At 40.2% G+C, this 19,442-nt stretch overlaps 1 protein-coding gene across 2 annotated transcripts in view; it reads right to left on the minus strand.

Moving 5' to 3' along the window:
- The window catches only part of MYO16 (myosin XVI), a 574,777-nt gene that overhangs the window by 185,329 nt on the left and 370,006 nt on the right, over positions 1 to 19,442 (minus strand). The gene's annotated exons all lie outside the window — the stretch shown is intronic.

A 19,442-nucleotide genomic window follows, 5' to 3' on the forward strand; every position in this document is an offset into this window, starting at 1 on the left:
ATGTCAGAAATTAGGGAAAGAGTTTGCGGTTGCTGACAAGCTGAACTAGAAGCCGGGTGACGGGTGGGGGTGATGTTACCAAAGCAACTGTCCGCCCCCTTCTCACCTAGTGATACCACACACACACCAACGTGGCTCTGAAGCGCAGCCCTTCTTCACGCTCCTTCCCACCGGAAAGAGAAGTTAGGAAGTAAAAAGCCGAGACCTCTTGAGGTGAGAATTGCAGTTAGTTAGCCTGGATATACAAGAAAGACTTGGGGTGAGGGTAAAACTCGGAGCTACCATCTTAGGGAGGAGTGTGTGCCAAGCCCCATTAGAACATTTGAAATGCCGTATTTCGTTTAGCCTTAAGAACTACCTTATGCTGCACGTACAATGATCCCCCCCTCCCATTTTACAGAGGAGAATACTGAGCCAGGACAGAGAAGGTTTAAGTTGCCCAAGGGCACACATTGGCACCAGACAGATCCAGGACAGGAACGCAGGCTGTCTAACCCTAGCCCACACCTGTGAGCCCTGCGAATGAATCACCACCTAAACCCGCTGTCACCTGCTGGTCCGAGAACCAAGTCTAACTCCAGCCTCTGGGAGCCAGGGAAGGAACCCTCCGCAAGCGTATTTAAGAGTAGAAATAATACAAGTTCACTGAAACCCTCCTTATCAGTGAAAGCTCCCACTCACAGCTGAAAAGCATCAACACTTACTACTGTTAATGAACATATGTCCTTCTTTATAAGCTGCATTTGTCACATGACACAGATGTACGTTTTGTTACCAGAAGCATCGTTAGAAACAAAAATCAACCTACCATATAATTTACTTAAGACCATAAGTAATAGTTCATATGAACTTTCACATTCCTAGTCTGAAACAACCGTCATATCAGAACAAAAGCAGACAATTTAAGCAAATTATGGCATCGCTGTTCCAAGTATTCAACAGTTATTAAAAGTGATGCTTAGGAAAAATAGAAATATGGATAGATAGTTATAATGAAAAGAGCCAGATAAAAACTATATGTGTTGAATATGGAGCGACTAGAACCCTCAGACATTGCTGAGGGTAGCTTACATTTGAAATCTGGAACATGGCTTCATCTATTAAAGCTAAACACAAGCCCATTGAATGACCCGCAAGTTCAGCTCGTGGGCACGAATCGGGGGGGGGGGTGACAAAGGCGTGTGCCCACTTAAAGACATGCACAAGAATATCCGTGGCTGCTTTATTCATATAGTCAAAAACTAGAGACACCCCAAGTGCCCACCAACAGTAGGACAAGTAAGTCAGAGTGCTCTGTCCAGACATGTGTTTGCAGAGGAATACTCCTCAGGGATAGAGTAAGAAGGAACCACTGCTGTACTCAACATTGTGGATGCCCCTCTCCTACCCAATATCGAGGAGAAAAAAACCAAAACAGTAAACGGGCATGACAGATGCCTGCCAGAGTGCTGCAGAGATCCTGCCCACCAATCCCGCGTACAGGTCACACAGACACGTTGCATGGGTCAAATCTACTGAGCTGTATATAGAATATGTGTACTTTGGCTATGTTCTACTTCAGTAGGGCAGGAAAGAAGTGTGTGCATGAGGACCACGACTACGTGTGAGGACAGAGAGATCACTAGGTGAATGTTTGTCGAATGAGTAATGTTCAGATGGATGTTTTCCTTGTTGCTGCCACGGCTAATGCGATGCTAGAACAGTGTCCCTTCTCCTCGTAAACTCTGGCTGCTCCAGGAGGCTCAAGTCCTGTTTATTAATATAGAGACATCGGTAGGGAAGACAGTTACAAAGGCCTGAGTGGCCCAGAGGTTAAGGAAGAGATGGAAATATATTCTTCAAGGACTTGAATATAATTAGTCGTATTTATCCCATTATTGTTTTCATTTACATTTGAGATTTCTATCTATCTCCCTCCCTTATCTGCTGACTCCCTTGGCAAAGACCTACTGCTCTTTGAAAGCAGAGTTGCATTTCTTGGGGATGCGTTCGGACCCGTGACTTTAGCCCCTCCAACAAAAATACCAATTCTCTGAATAACTGAGTCAGAGAGAATCTCAGGAAAGCTCCTTGCTGTCGATGTATGTTGGTATAAGGAGGGTGATGGATTTACTTCAGAGCACGCATCAACCTAGGGAACATGCCATGCCTGAAAGCTTTTTGAAAAAGCAAAGCGAAGTAACTAAATGAAGCCAACACAGCTGTAGGTTCCTTGGGTTTAGCCCTGTGCTCTCGCCCTGTGCTCTCAGAGTCGGTGAGCAGCTACATCATCCTATATGCCATACAATAACAAGAAGTGTTACAGCCATATGCCTCTAAGGTGGGCTCCTTCCTGTATCATTGTATTTGGACTATCTTTTCTAAATTGACAAGTGTCAAAATAAAAACCTCCTTGAGGATGCAGAAATTCTGTAGCTGATTTGTCTTTTCAAGGAAATGCTTCTTCCAGTCTTAGATCAAGAAGACGGATACCTCTCCTTCCCTTTCAGTCTGTGTCAGTTGGTAGGAGATTGTGAGACCCAGTGGGGTTCGGGAGACGCACACCACAAACGGGTCCATGCCCTCAAAGAGAGGACAGGCTTGAAAGGACAGTGAGCTCTGAAGGTGTGTTTGTAGCATACATTTTGGCTTTTAATAAGCCCAAGGTTCACAGGGGCAATGGTGAGTCGGATACATGCCCAAGGTCAGTCAGAGAGTGCTCGGGACAAAACGCAGGGAAACTCAAGCGGTGTGAAACCCCATTAGGTGAGTCTGGTCTGGAAGGCAGAGCCAAGTCAGGATTCCCAGTAAGGGTGGGTAATCCAGGGAGGTCGGGTGGGAGTAGTTCCAGACCCCATCAAACTCCTTCATCTGCAATGTTTGTGATCTTCAAACTATGATGACTAATTGTGGGAAAGGGGTCCCCCTGTGTGTGAACTGTCCTATGCGAATGGATGGACAGGTGCCAGTAGGTGCACGCCAGGAGTCTAGACTGTCAGTGGGGACCTCATCCTTCTCTGGGGCTTAGACTTGTTAGGGTGGAGCCACTGGAAGAGGTAAGCTAACCAAGGTCATGAGTATGAGTATTTACAGGTGCAAGCGATCTGCAGGTTTTAAAATTCACCTATTGATGATGGTACTACAAGTTCTAGTAAGACTCAAGGATTCACTGAATTTGATGCATTTTAGCCTCATTTGTGTAGGGGAGGGCCGATTCAGAGCTCGCCCAGACTTAGGCACACGGCAGGGACCAGGATCTGAGAACACAGATTCGCATCAGGGCTCAGAACTGGTGCATCATCATTCTTACTGTATCCTGTGGGCTAGAGCAAGTCATAAGAGGAGCTCAAATTCAAAGGGAGGGGAAAGAGACCTAACTCTGGATAAGAGAAGTGTTGAAAGTCAGGGACGCAGAGAAGAATAAAGAACTGGGACCATCTTTGCAATCTACTAAAGCCTCTTCTCTTGAGAGTGGCTTCTAACTAAATTATTTATTAGTTCATCCACCTTTTCAGTGAATATATACAGAACACCTCATTTTGCAAGCACTGTGCAGGATGTTAAAAGCCCAGATACAAAAAAGCAGAGAACAGCCTTGCTCTTGGGAACATGTTCATACATAGATATTTTAAACTTTAAATAATAATTTTATTAGAAATAAAGAAATTGGGACACCTGGGTGGCTCAGTCAGTTAAGTGTCTGCTTTTGGCTCAGGTCATGATCCCAGGACCATGAAATCGAGTCCCATACTGGGCTCCTTGCTCAGCAGGGAGCCTGACTCTCCCTCTGCCTTCCACTCTCCCTGCTTGTGCTCTCTCTCTCTCTTTGACAAATAAATAAAATCTTAAAAAAAAAAAGAAGTCATCTATATTTCAAAAGGTTAATTTAAAAATTTAGTTTTCAAACTATGCTTTCTTATCACTCTGCTGACAGTCTTCAACGTGGGAGAGGTTTTGGGAAAAACTCAGGTTTCTATCTTGACCTACTGGGGTTCATACCTTAAGTCCATCACTTCCAGGCTGTGTGACAAAGGACACTTACTAAACCTCTCTGAATTCCAGTTTCTTTATCTAAAACAGGGAGACCACCATACCTACCTCATGGCTAATGTCAATATTAACTGCAATAATCCTCAGCTCAAAGCCCAGCTCATTTATAGGTAATATCCAATAAACGATAACCTCGATAATTGTGTCCTTTTTTCTTTCTTTCTTTTTTTTTATAAGTGCACCTTTATCACATATCACATCTGCACAGAAGCCAGGCTTGGAAATGTATTTTTATTTTTTTAAAGATTTTATTTATTTATTTGATAGAGATAGAGAGAGGGAGAGCACAAGCAGGTGGAGTGGCAGGCAGAGGGAGAGGGAGAAGCAGGCTCCCCACTGAGGAAGGAGCCCGACGTGGGGCTCGATCCCAGGACCCTGAGATCACGACCTGAGCTGAAGGCAGCCCTTAACCAACCGAGCCACCCAGGCGCCCGGAAATGTATTTTTAATAAGATGGTGTGAAGCGAGAAAAGTTAAAGCATGGAGCCAACAAAAACTAAAAATGTCAAAAAGCACATCCTCCTCGATTAGAGAATTATAACAGAAAAAGGCAAACGCTACTGAAATGGTGGTGCTGACATTTCCTCCCTGGTGTTTTCTACACGGTGAGGCTGGGTCACCGGGAGCCAGAATGGGACATTCTGCTCTCGTTTCTGAACACTGCAGTACTATTTAGTCGGGTAGACCTGCCACGATGCTCAAATGACAGGCACAGAGGAGCATAATAAATACAGATTTGGTTAACTCTGTTGAGCAGAACAGGTTATCAGAGGGTTGAAAAGAGGCCAAGTGCATTTCCCCAGTTAGAAATGAAACAAGAGAGTGGGCATGGCTAGCAATGCAATGAATTTTATCCTTTGTATAAAATATACAAGCTTTAGCCTCTACATTCTGGGCTCGAGAAAGAGCTCGAGAAATAGAATGCTAGAAGGTTTTTTTATTAGCCTTATAAATCACCGAATTTCTTACACACTTTGTGGAATATATTTGGGTCTCCAATAATATTTGCAAATCATACGATAGTTATTATCAAAAAGGAAAAACAACTCCTGTTTGATACTAAAAATGTCATATTCTCATAGTTATGACAAATCTTTTTCTTCCATCTCCTGAAAACATGTACTTAAAAGAAAAGTACATAGTTATTTATTGGTTCAATAAGCTGCACTGTTCTTGAAAAAATTTATCACATTATCATGATTAATATTTAAATTTAACCATTATTATGTCTGTAGTATCTGGTAATTTTTATAACAAGGGTAGTCAAATTTTAAACGTTATTTTGTATTTATTATGTGGTAATTTAAAATTATTTCCGAACATTTTAATATACCTGATGCCTTAGTAAAATTTGAATATTTTTCATTCCTCTTGATCCTTCTATTTGAAAAAAAACGGGTCTCAAAAAATAATGAAAAACAAATGTACAATTACAGAGAAAAAGTTCTTAGCTCTTCAGGAAATCATTATACATATGGGTGTTTTGGTAAGGAAATGGAGCAGAAGGAGAATTATTTAGAAAGCAGGTTTGTCTCAGATATTTTGCTAAATTGTGTAGTTCTGGTTGTCATGGCAATAGCACTATGATTTAAATAAGTCTATACAGAAATAGAAGTCACTCATACTATATTCATAAGAATCAAAGAAATCTCATTATTTAATGGGGAAAAAAAAAAACTCCCCAGTTTGGATGAGGGAGGGAAAAACATGGTGTGTCAAATTTATTTTTTCTGACAAACTGTTTGTTATTTTATCTGTGAAACAGCATAAAGACAAAATATTTAGAACTAAACAACAAAGGGAGCATTACATAGTAAGCGTCTGGAAGATGCTAGGTCCTTGGGAGATACATTATAGACTCGGGGTCAGCAAAAATCATCAAAAAATAAGAGACAAACATTCCACTCAGGAAGTCAGGGGGGAAAAAAAGAGCAAAATTCAAAGAAAGTTGAAACAGGGATATAAGGAAACTTCAGGACTTAGTAAAAGGAATAACATTAATGTGAGAAATGGGAAAAAAGGATTTTTTAAGATAAATAATTCTTACATGCAAGTTTCAAGCAAGATTCATCAGTGATATTGGCGTAAAGACATAAACACCAGGAACATCAAAAAATTATCAAACTACAGCTACAGGAGAAATTGAAGGATTATAAAACAAAGCTATGATTCAATTGGTGAGTATTATTAAATTATTAAAGTGGACAATTTTCTAGAAAATATAAATGACCCAAAAAAGAAACAAAACAATCTGATTAGACCTATGAACTTTAAAATAATTAGTATTCAAAAGGCAATCCACCTTCCACCTCCCCAAAATATTTTAGAAAGACTTGCACCAGACATTCAAGGCGCCTATCATCCTCATTTAGCACAAACCAATTTAGAGAGGAGGAATCAGATAAAGCTACCCAATTTACTCTTTCACATAAACCTGACAACAAAGGATTGTGTAAGAAAACAAATAGAATCTCTTCTCACTAATGTAAGTAAATGTAAACATTCTTAATAAAGACTAGAAAACTGAATCTAGGACATCATGACCAAACAGAGTTCACATTATAAAGGAATTATTCAACATAAAAAAATCCACATCAATATAATTGCCACATGAGCAAAAAAAGAAAAAGAGAGAGTTACAGTAATCTTAATACGTAGAGGAAAAAAACATATAAAACTTAGCATCCTTGATAGAAAACAATCAGGAAAGATTATCTCCTGGAACCCTAAGTAAACAGATTACCTAATGGCAAATATTTAGAGACAGTACATTAATTTGGAAACAAGAGAAGAATATACACTCTCACCACAAACTATCAATGTTGTACTGGCAGTGCTAGCCAAAGCAATAAAAGAAGAAGAAGAAATAAGAGACATGAGAGACAAGAGAAAAAAGGTGATTATGATCATTTACATTAGAAAATAGTAAGATATTCCACAGGAAAATTATTAGAACTAATAAGAAAAGTCAGCAGGGTTTCTAGATAGAAGATCAACATATGAAACGCAAGACTGAAAGTCCCAATAAACAAATTAAAATGCGATAGAAAAATAACAACAAAAGTACAAAGTACATAGAAAAAAATAAAATAAAAATGTTCAAGAAATTGATTAAAAAATACAAACATTATTTAAGAAAAAACCATGAATAAATAGAAATATAGATCATATTTATGGAAGAAAAGAATCAATAATCTAAAGAAGCCAATTCTCCTCATATTAATCTATAAATGTATTTCCAGTCAAAATCCCCAAAGAACTTTTTTATGGACTGGGTCAAAGTGATTATAAAATTCATATGCAAAAATAAAGATCCAGAGATAACCAAAACAAATAAGAAAATAAAAAGTTATTATGAGAACTTACTTATTAAAACAATATATTACTGATACAGTTTTAGTGAAATAGATTAAAAATCAGGAGGGGTGAAAAAACATTTCTAATAATTGGGGATAACTGGGGATAGGAACCATGGAATACTTGACTAAAAATATAACATTATATCAATGGTTCATATAAACAGAAGTTCCTGATGTACTGAAATCTAAGGGTTTTAGGAGGAAAATGTAAGGTGACTTTGAAGTAGGAGAAGGACGTCTATGATAGGGCCCTAAAGTCAGACAACTGAGCATCACTGAACAAATCTCACTGCACATCTCTCCGTGCACATCACCAGGGGATGGGGCAGAACCTGCCACATTCAGCCTCATTCGTAATCAGGGAAATGCAAATTAATGCTCTCCCTATAATCCTGTCACTAAATATATACCCGGAGGAAAATTCTAAACATGTATCTCAGGAGATACGTACAAGGATGCAATACTGTGTATAATTAAGAAAAAAAGAAAGAAAAGAAAAGATACTTAAGTGTCCCTTGAAAGGGAAAGAGATGAGAATATTGTGGTTTTTTTTCATTAAAGGGCATTAATGTAGCAGTTAAAAAGACTGAATTAGCTCTTTCTGTATCAATACAGATAACTCTCAAAAGCCGTGTGGATTTAAAAAGGGAAGTGCTGCATAAATGTACTGTGTGATAGCATTTCTTCAATCCTTAATGGCTCACAATGTTATAGATTTGTAATAAAAAAAAAAAAACACAACACCTAAACAAATAAAAAAAAACAAACTGTGGGAAATTTATACCAAATTGATGACATTGTTGTCTCTGGGGTAGAAGGGGAGAAATGGATCTATGTTGGTAAACAAAAGGAACTTGAGCTTTCAGCAGCAATTTCCTATTTCTTCTATGTTAATAAAAATCTGAAACAGAAGTGGGAAATGTTAGCAGTGTTAATTCTAGATAGCAGGTGAATGAGTGACTTGGCTATACCCTTCTGCACTTCTCTTGATTAGTACATCTGCCCCCACCTCCAAAAAAAGACCGTTAATGAAGAAAGATATCATATGTTCAGTGGGGAAAAAAAAAACACAGGATAAGTCTATTTTAATTTTCCCACAAATGCACAGCAGGTGTTTGGGTATTTCTGTGAGACATTTGAGAATTAATAAGTTCATTTTTAAGAATTAAGTACTTTACATTATAATTGATAAAGTAATGTACAAAATATCATCGTACCAACTCTTAATTACTGATGAACCGATGGTCTAGAATTTTAGTTTATCTTTCTTGCAGATATCTTTTTGATTTGTAATATCCAGCAAAGACTTTATATCTCTAGAATCGTTTCAATAAATTGTTAAGGGAGAAAACTGAAACTAGTAAGTAAACATTTGGTTTTTAATCGGTTCATTTACACCTTCAATCCTTACTTCAGAAGCGAGTTTCACTTTGTTCCCAGTTTTGTGTCCATAAAGGAGGACAGCTAATCTCTGTGAACCTTTTTTGAACTTCAACAGGAATTTATAAAATACATAACAAATGAGAGAGAATGAGATTTTACTTAGGATTCTCAAGTGAGTTTCAACACAATAGATCATATGGTCAGATGTTTTCTTAGGGAAATTACCAATTTATCAAAATAACAGTGAAAAAACATCTACTTTCTAGACATTTTCTTCTTATTCCATTTTTCTATCACCATTTCTATCACTTACTTCATCCCCCCCCCCAAAAAAAAAAACCAACAAAAATGGAGGGGCATTTCAAACTCTCCCTATGATTCCTCAAGCGTTATGGGGAAGATGTGTGTGGTTTGGCAAAGAGATTTAAATTATTTTTAATATTCCTTTGCTCTGCAAAGGTCACTGAGCCCTGTCCCACCCCACACTGTTGAGAATCCCTACGGATCATCTAGTCAGTAGTCCCAAAGAGCAGAAAACATTTAAATCTGGAGCCAGGTGATCATCGTACAAGTTCTCTTCCATACTTGGGCGGGGGCTGGTGGAGCATAGATGTTCTCAAAATTCATGTTCCTTGTTTTCAATAAAATCTTTCCTACTCATCGGACTCAGGAAGGAGGAAGGCACAGACTATTGTAAGCCTCCAGGTGTAGGGAATGATGGCAAGCCCTCAGCTAAAGCAGAGGCGACCTTTCTGTGGGTAGCGTGGCAAGGTCATGACACTGTTGGAACCTTTTGAGATTTTCAAGTCCCAGGGATGGACAATTCTCACCACCCGGATGCTCCCCATGGCTGCCACTCTGGAGAAGATTAATCTTCCAACTTGTAGCTCAAAGACTCACCCTCCCCAGACTGACCTTGCTTCCTTGCAAAAGATAAAACAAATTAAACTTCCGTAAGAACCATTTATAAACATTATGGCTACATCCCATAGCCTTTTACAAGTTCTTCTAAAAAGTCATAGGTTGCACTTGACATTTAAAAGAAAAAAAAAAGTCTTCTGGTTAAATAATTTAAGAACAATGTAGAACAATATAATCACACACAGCCCTGCTTGGAGTTTAGGTTTATGCATCGTGTAGAACAGAAGGAGCAGGTGTGGAAGCCATGACAAATCCCCCTCACAGAAAGCAAACCAACAACCCACAGACGGGACTTGGAAGTGTCATATGACGGTAGGTAAAGCAGAGATGATCTGTGCAAACAGTGCAGGTCTGACCTGTAATCCAAAAGAGATTTTCAACGGCTGGCCTGCTGTGCAGCAGAAAGATGCTCTGCCCTCAGCTGCATTCAGGCCCCCTAGTACCTCGTAACCCAACTTTCTGACTCCCCGTCACTGACGGACGAGATCCTTGACAAATACTCGGTTACAGCTAAACATCGAATCTAGGGTACCTAATCTCCCAGAATAGATTCACATGTTTACTGTCCTATTAGTGTTTTTAAAATTGTTACTCATCTATTAGAAGGTACCTCAGGGTATGTTTTTTAAAAAATCATGGATTTCATCTAATATTTTAAAAGATAATTTTTAATCAAAAAAAAAATCTCAACAAAATCATTACCAAAAAAAATTGACTTAAAAATCCTCAAGAACTACCAGGGGACTAGGAACCACGCTGAAGGTATTAAATTTTTTCATTGGACTGTGTGTGTGTGTGTGTGTGTGTGTGTGTGTGTGTTTATGCTATTCACCGGATTCTCAAATGAGACCCTGACCTAAAAAAAGACACTATAACATTTCATAAGTACATTAAGTGCTACCTGATTGCATCAAAGAGAGATAAATGGGTAATCACAACAAACTTGCCTACAAATTCTATATAAACAGGAAAGATATTACTTTCTACTTAAAATCCTTGGAAATCCAACAAACATGTACGTGTATATTCAAAATTAATAGTTTATGAACTGAATTCTTAGCAGAACAAAACTAAGGAGAATTCCCCAATAAACTTAAGCCATATACCCAGTTGACCCCATTAATCCACTGTATTTTCATTTCAGAGCACCAAGGTAGAGATCGGCCCTCTCTGCCACTCACTGAGACACTCTTCAGACCCAGTACAGATTATCCAAAATGCTGACATGGGTTTCTTTTTTAAACCAGCCTGCAGAGCACTCCAAAGCTATAATTATATTTTCCCTACAGGAAATATTTGTTCTCTCTAATTAAGGAAGAATAGCACGTCTCATCTAATGAAGGAGTGCGATTTTTCTGAAGATGAACATTAACTTGCTTGTTACAATGTAACCCAGATTTTCTATGTTCATTTGGATGCTCACATCCTTTCCGATGTTGTCAGATGCTGGAGCGGAACGGACTTGCTTGGCATCATGACAGCACCTAAAATTTATGTCCCACTGGACGTGCTCCTCTCTTCTCATTTCAGAGAGCGTGTCTTCTGCTGCGACACTCGGGGAAGCCGCCCCCACGGCGGACACCACCGTCCTTTGCAGTGACCCCAGCCAGACTGCTGGGGAGCACACGGGCCATTTGGTGACCCTGCCAATGGAAATCTTTCTGGACATCTAGCACGTTCCATGCTGACTTACAGAAGGATTTTTCCTTACTATCAAAATGTGTGACTTTAGAAGCAGGGTAAGATGCAAAAAACATCCTACTGATGATTTCGGGAACCAAACCATTGAATTGATATGTGAATTCAAAGGAAAAAAAAAAGGAAAGAACAGAACTCCTAAAGAAAACTTCAACTTCTCTCTAAAATAGTCTGGCTTTCTTTCTCACTGGTGTATCTGTGTAACACCTCCGTCTCTTACTCAAACCTACACTACACGTATCCTGGGTGGGAGAGGAGACATTTAACAGTGTGAGCAATTTCACAAGTGATTTCTTCTCAACAGCCTTCTTTTCTCTCTCCATAATCAATCTATGGATGGAAGGACAGACTCTGGACATTTCTCGGGGTGGTGACCCCCTACCTCCCCAGGAAAAACAAGATGGCTTTCATATTTAAAGCCTGGAGCCTTCATTCCAATCTGACCCCATTCTCCCACCTGTACCCAGGTGCCCAGAGGGGCCCCTCCAGAGCACCAGCTCCCTGCCCCCAACGTCTCCTCTGCCTCAGCCAGAATCCATCCAGGCACCACACACTCACCTGTCCATGGAGCTGGCATCCTGCCATGTGAGTTTTTCCTCAAGGAACCCCTACTTCCTGGGAAATACGGCATCTAAGCCATGTGGACCTCATTTTTGCAACCATCAAGGAGCTCACACTGCACTCTGGACCAGCCAGGCTCTCTGCAGGTGAGTCACGGATGTGTCAGCACAGAAAGGGACAGAGGATGGAAACTGACTGATGCAAATCCACTGTCACCCACTTATTGCAAAGACACTGAGCAAAGAGAAAACACCTCTCAGGTCCAGGAGTGTACGTGATAGGCGACATTCCTATTTCTAAGGAACAACATATTTCCTCTATTTGCCACTCTCTGAAACACACAAAGTCACTGAACCAAAAACTCAACGGAAAAGACTAGACCATATCCTGGCTTCCCAACGTGTTGTCCATCTGCATCTCTTTGGATCCCTGCATCTCCACAGACAAATCCCCAACCAGGAAGCCTTCTTTCCAGCCACACCCACCGGGATTTTAGGGATTTTACCCAAGCAGCCATTCCCGCGGTGTCTGGCTCTGCGCAGACAACCTGGTGTCCTCTCATTATCCTCAGATAACCCTGGACACCAACCAAAGTTCCCGGAGGAACCGGGAGGGACAAGCTTGGATACCCGAGGACTCAGGATGAAAATGAGTCAAATGAACTGTCAGTTTCGGTGTCTGAAGACATCTGGGGGGAACTCTTCCCAAGTTTCTGTAAGTCACTGAAGCCGAATGTAATTAATCATAAAATTTTTAAATGTTTATGTTTAGCTCAAGTAAAATATTGTAAGAACGTAATACAGTATAAGCATATTTAAGAAACTGAAGGCTCAGTACAAGCCCCCGAATCTCCATATGTATGCTTGAAACGCCATTTATTTACCGCATATATTTGCATGCCAAATTGTGCTGACCAAAAATGTGGATTTCAGAACAAGCAGACATAAATGAATGAATGAACAAACGAATGAAGGAATGAACAAATAAATAAGCAGGTAAATAAATAAAGTGTACTGTCCATACCCTACCGCCCGGCCTCTTCTCCTCCACCTGCTAACCTTCTTCAACTCTCCATCTATATATTCTTAGGGTGTGTCTAATGGTAAAAAGGAATATGCTCCACGGGTTCTATTTCTCAGCTGGCCTCAGGAACATAAACCATTGTATTCGGAACGCATGATGAAAACCAGTGAAATAAACTGCAGGTTTCAGCGTCCGAGACATTTGGGGAACTGTCCCAAAGTTCCCCCAACCCCTCTGCTGCTCAAGAACGTCTGAAAGCAGCCAGGTCCAACTCTGATGAAGGCGCCATTTCAGGAACAAGTAGTCATTTTAAATTTAACATTGCCAATTCAATCCTCAGTGTTGCATTATGGAACAAGTCCAAGTTTAGGAATTGCAAAAATTATTTTATCATTTTTTTAAATCAAGGTATTTATTATTCATTCTACTTTAGTTAGAATCTCCAACATTTAGCTCATTTCAGAATCACACGGATGATATCCTTTACACAAGTTAAGTGCAGTTTAGAGCCTGTGTTTTGGTTTAAAAATTATAAAAAGTGAGTAATGAAAATGTCTGCAACTCCTCAAGGCACCGTTCCATTCCTGAGTCCTTCTCTGCCCTCAACCCAGAGAAATCCTGCCCAAGATGCACACCTGGGAAGGTGTGGGGACCAGCCCACTCTGCTATGAGCCTGTGTTGAATGGACTGCCCCAAGCATGGGGGACATGTGGGAAATGAATGAATGAATGAATGAATGAATGAATGAATGAACGAATACCCTTCTCACCCCCTGAGGACTGCAGAAGGAGAGGTCCAGCATGGGAATCTATGAGGAGCCAGAAAGGGTCAGGGATAACCATCCTCCAGCTATCAGAAAGCCAAGATATCCCTCACTTCCCTGTCCCTTCCCCCATCTCCCATGCCAACCTGATACCCTTCCTGGAAGGCAGTCCGCTACCACCACGGGCCCGGCGGCAGGAGAGAGGACTCTCATCTTGAGACACTTTTAATTTCTGTTCCAACTGGATATTAGGGGACTAACGGATTCACAGAACTGTAATTTGCGAGCAGAAATGTCTTGGGACCTACCACTGTTTTTTCCCAGGGCCTTAACATATTCTCCTCATATAATACTCTTTAAGGGAAGGTGAGGCATGAGAAGAACATGTGTTTTCATGACACCACAAATCACACTTTGTAATAGGGTTGTTACACCAAGGTAAGTAATAATACTACAGGTCTGAAAAGCTGTGGACAATTTTACTTATGCTGACACAATAAAAGAAATACTTTCTTGTGGGCCAACATAATACTGTCCATAACGTTGCCTTTTCAGGTAAAAGATCAATTTAATGTGTCTCCCTACTATCTTTTTCAAAAGGTTTGTAATTTTATTTTATTTTATTTTTTTAAAGATTTTATTTATTTATTTGACAGAGAGAGACACAGCGAGAGAGGGAACACAAGCAAGGGGAGTGGGAGAGGGAGAAGCAGGCTTCCCGCGGAGCAGGGAGCCCGATGCGGGACTCGATCCCAGGACCCTGGGATCATGACCTGAGCCGAAGGCAGACGCTTAATGACTGAGCCACCCAGGCGCCCCAAGGTTTGTAATTTTATTAAGTAAAGGAACAGCAGATACTGAAGAGCAAGCCTTTCCATTTTGAATGTTCCACTAAAAACAGCCAACCCATATCTTGAAACAGAGAAGGAGTTCCACGATGATAAGGCAAAATAATTCATGGGAAGAGGGAGGTATTAAGGAAATTTATGCAGAATCCTGTCTATTTCCCACAGTTTGTGCTTGAGGTGATGTTTTGGAACACAGAGGGTGGACCCTGGAAAGGAGCCTACTTAGAGCTATAGGAAGACTCACAGACAGAAACACAGGAGGTGACAGTCCCCAAGTGTTTGCACATCACAACTCTACCACAGGGCAGACGGGAGCTGGGGCACACTCGGGAAGCAGCGGGACCATGAAGCTGCAGGAGACTGTGGTCTCCTGATCAGGGAAGCTAACTCCCTGGGGAAAGGGGACCCTGGGAATCAGCTCAAGGCCTCCTGAGAAGAATAAGCAGAAGGATGTTGGTCTGACTGTAATTAATGAAGCATCCGAGGGAAGACTTCCCCTTAGGGAGAAGAAGGGCTGTATCCCCAGGAAGGGAGCTCACCACACAGCTTTGGATTCACTGGGAAGAAAATTGGCCAGTGAAGGGTAGAATCGAAGGCCAGTGTTTCCCGTGCTCTTGGCAGTTGCCAATTTTCTACATATGAGGTTATAAGAATCTACATATGGATCTCTGTGTGGTTCAAACATGGAATTTCTTTATGCCTACACTGGTCATGGGGTGTCAGCTAACAATCTACAGGGGAGTTGAGGCCAAGTACTATTAGACTACAAGGGTCTCCTGCGTATCTAGTGGCCACATCTTGAGGACTATAGAAGGGGAGGACTGTCACACCGTAAGACAGATGGGTTCAGCTGTATCCTTTGGAAAATACCAGGAAAAAGGACCCAAACCATTCAGCACAGGAGTCCCTGAGCCTACGTGCTTTCTTGCATCAGATGGGCCTTGGGTCTTTCAAGCCAATCAACTCTTTTTTTTTCTTTTTTTAAGATTTTATTTATTTATTCAACAGAGGGAGAGGAGAGAGCACAAGCAAGGGGAGCGGCAGAGGGAGAGCCCGAGCAGGAGCCCGATGTGGGGCTCAATCCCAGGACCCTGGGATCATGACCTGAGCTGAAGGCAGACGCTTAATGACTGAGCCACCCAGGCGCCCCTCAAGCCAATCAACTCTTAAAAACACTCACATCTTGTTAAGTGGAGATACTTGCCCTGGTCCTGGGGTTTCCTTCCATGAGAGAAGCTCCACGGGCTGTAACTCTCCTGGCCTCTGCAGGAGGGCTTCCTCCACAGGCAAGCAGGAGGCAGCCCTGGTGGGAGGCTTGGAGCCCTCCTGCCCGGTGCGGCTACCCCCCCAGTGTTGACGGGGCCACACGAAAGCCAGCCTGCGTGACAGTGGAGGTCGGAAGCAGCTTGCCCGCACTCGGGGGCACGTCCCGGGTCTGCTGTCTCCCCCAATCCACAGAACCGGTGTCTTGGCCCCTAACGCCTTACTCCACTGTCTTATTTCTCAACCGATTATGAATCAAACGTGAAGATGAGCACCGACAGATAATGTCCCCCAAAGACCATGAAAGCACTTGGATGTGTGAGGACGGGAGGCGGCAGCAAGCCCGTGAGCCGATGCTGGGCAGACGCGCCGGGACAGCCACCGAGGCTGTCACGACCGGGCAGGGAGAGGGGTATGCCAGCATCATGGAACACCGTATTAACCTTGTGTACCCCTCGCTTCAGAGGCCAAAGTGATAGTTCAGAGAAAGAAATGCCCCAGAAAGCAGTTAACACACCACAACTCTGATTTGTGTAGGAATTCTCAGAGGGAGGTGCATTGGGAGGGGGAAAAAAGGAGCAGGACATCCACGCCTCACAACTTCCTAGAGCTGCCATTGCTCCTGCGATAACGTGTGTTGTTCTTGGCTGTTTAACAGGATTTCTTCTGAAGGTAGTTTATATGTATGCACTTTGTGAACACTAAAGTTTTAAACAAATGAATGTATTATATTATTATATCATATATACATTCTTATATATAATATATAATGTATACATATACATATTATGTACATATAATACAAATTATCATATCATATAATCATTTATAATAGTTATATATTAAATAAACTATTACAACAATAAGATGATTATATGATATAATTTATATATGATTACATATGTATGATATAATTTATGTATATAATATGTATAAATTATTATAAATTATATATCATGTATAGTATATATTATATATCATAATATTATATATTATATAATATGTATGTGTATATATATTATTATATATTGTATATTATATAGAGGATTTTGATATATGATAAAATACACATTATATATAATGCATTATATATAATAATGTATATGATATAACACATTGTATATATTGGTTTTGTTGCTGTTTTTATCATTATTCCTTTTTTGCCTACTTGGACCAAATTACTGTCAACTGAGCCTAATAAATAAAGTTTTAGTGTGTTTCAATTTCTGGAGTGCCCTGACCACAAAGCATGTCCCCTGAATGAGAGCTTCCCCAGCCTGGTCGGTCCCCAGCCTGTATGGACATTAAAACCACGGCCTGCCACAGGCTGGGAGACATCCACACTGCAATCTTACTGGCTTGATTCTGGCCAAGCAAATACTGCAGATGCTTTGGTTCATCATAATTAACTAATCATCACCATCTCCCACATTATACCTCAGGCTTTTAACTTAGAAGTGACCCTATTTAGAATCTAGGTAGAGAAAGTAACATCTTTTAAAGTGTATAATATTATTAATATTGTACCTATTTTGCTGTAATCCAGGAAATGAGTTCACCATTCCAAGAACAAACATTTCATCTGATTCAATTTCACTTGTTTTCTTTTAATAACTTGTTAGAGTACATCTTATTTATAGTTGTTCTCTCTTGCAAAATTTACCAAAAAAAAAAAAAAAAAAAAAAACCCACAAAAAACAAATGTAGTGTGAAAAATACTCCCCATCAACATCAAGAGTGCTCGCCAACTTGAACCATGGGGATACACATTTCTTACATAATGGTTTTGACATGATTACATATTTCAAAAAAATGGAGGATTCATAAACAATCAAAGCCTAAGTTTATCCAAATTTTGAGACCTCTCTGAGACTTAGGAAATGGGTCTGTAAATCTACAAATCCTTCAGCTTTTCATGAATTTCAATGAGTTAGAAATACTGCAAATATAACCTTTTTTTGCAGTATTTTGAGATTTAAATTTAGGTTTGGGTGACCCCGGGGAGAAATGGGAGAAAAACATGGGAATTACGACTCATCTGAGGATACTATGTCTTCTAAGTTAAACTTCTAATACATTAAATCATTACTAATTTCCTGCTAATCCCTGTCCTCATTCATTTGCTTGGTAAAGAATTTTAATAAACAGCACTAACACCATAAATTTACATACTGACCCAGTGGCAATGTTACCACTGAAAGGGAAACAATATGCTTTCCAAGGTTTATATTTGTATATTTTTCTGTGTGTGTGTGTGTGTGTTGTGTGTGTGTGTAGTCAAATATCAAGGCTATGTATAAGTTTTTCCAATTATATAAATTTAAGGCTCTGTAAGATTTAAATGCCAAATGGAGGGGTGCCTGGGTGGCTCAGTCAGTTGAACATCCAACTCTTGATTTCAGCTCAGGTCGTGACCTCAGGGTCCTGAGATCAAGCCCTGCTTTGGGCTCTGTGCTAAGTGTGGAGTCTGCTTAAGAGTCTCTCTCCCCCCTGCCCCCTCCCCCCACCCCTGCTCATGTGAGCGTGCGCTCTCTCTCTCTGTGTCTCTAAAATAAATAAATAAATCTTTTTAAAAAAATAAATGTCAAATGGAAATGTTCTAAAAGTTTCTATGTACAGCTGGATTTATAACATTAATTTTTTTCAACGTCAATTTCAGTTGCACAGCCAATAATTTCACACAAGATTAATTTGCAAAACTTAGCATATTAGTATCATTCTGTGAATTATCTTCATATTTTAAGGAAAACTAAAAATTGACAATAAACAACTATAAACCCAAGAATCCTCACCATACCAAACTCTAAGGTACAGCTGCTAAAATATCGATAATATTACACCTAGATCCCAAATCCCAGACTGTACTGTGTGCTGATGGACGTGCTGTGAGATTTATATGTGCACATTTTAATGAGGTCTTCAGTATCCCTTTGTCCTTGAAGTCTTCTGGGATGTCTACATTTCTTTAAGAACTGTCCCGTCAATACATGTTACTTCCAGTGTTTTCCAAGAAACCTCCAAATGTAGCAATTTTTAGGAATTTAGTGAAGAACTCTATATGGACAACAAAGAAATCCTCAAAAGATTTCATTCAAAGACAAGCATACGTGTGAAGACCTCTGGATGCATTTCTGCTTTCAATGGCCTGCCCAAGGTCATTATTAGTGACAAGAATATTAACAAAGTTTTCCATTGACAAGATGCCATGGAGGTCTGTAATTTTTAGATTGTCAAATAATCCTGTAAAGCTACTGCTTTAAAGGTGATTAAGGCTATGAGTCAAAATGATTACCATAGAGACATTTCGTTAAATAATCTACAAATACGTGAAGAGCTGGTCCTAAGAGAGACATGGACTCCTCAACAAACGTTAAGTGCTTTAGATATTCTTAAACAGTCTTCTTCCCAGATTTATAATTTTTATTTACATTTCTTGGTGCTCAGAAGGCCAGATATACCTTCAGCCCAGATAATGTACGTGCATCTCCATGCATGAGATACGATTTAATTAATTCATCAATGTGTGGGGGTGGGGAGTTGGAGGGGGTGTTAAATCTCTAAGAAAGAGTCAATAAAACCCTTTAGGTAAAATCA

The sequence above is a fragment of the Phoca vitulina genome, unplaced genomic scaffold (genome assembly GCF_004348235.1).
Source record: "Phoca vitulina isolate PV1807 unplaced genomic scaffold, GSC_HSeal_1.0 scaffold5, whole genome shotgun sequence".
In the NCBI taxonomy this organism is placed as follows: Eukaryota; Metazoa; Chordata; class Mammalia; order Carnivora; family Phocidae; genus Phoca; species Phoca vitulina.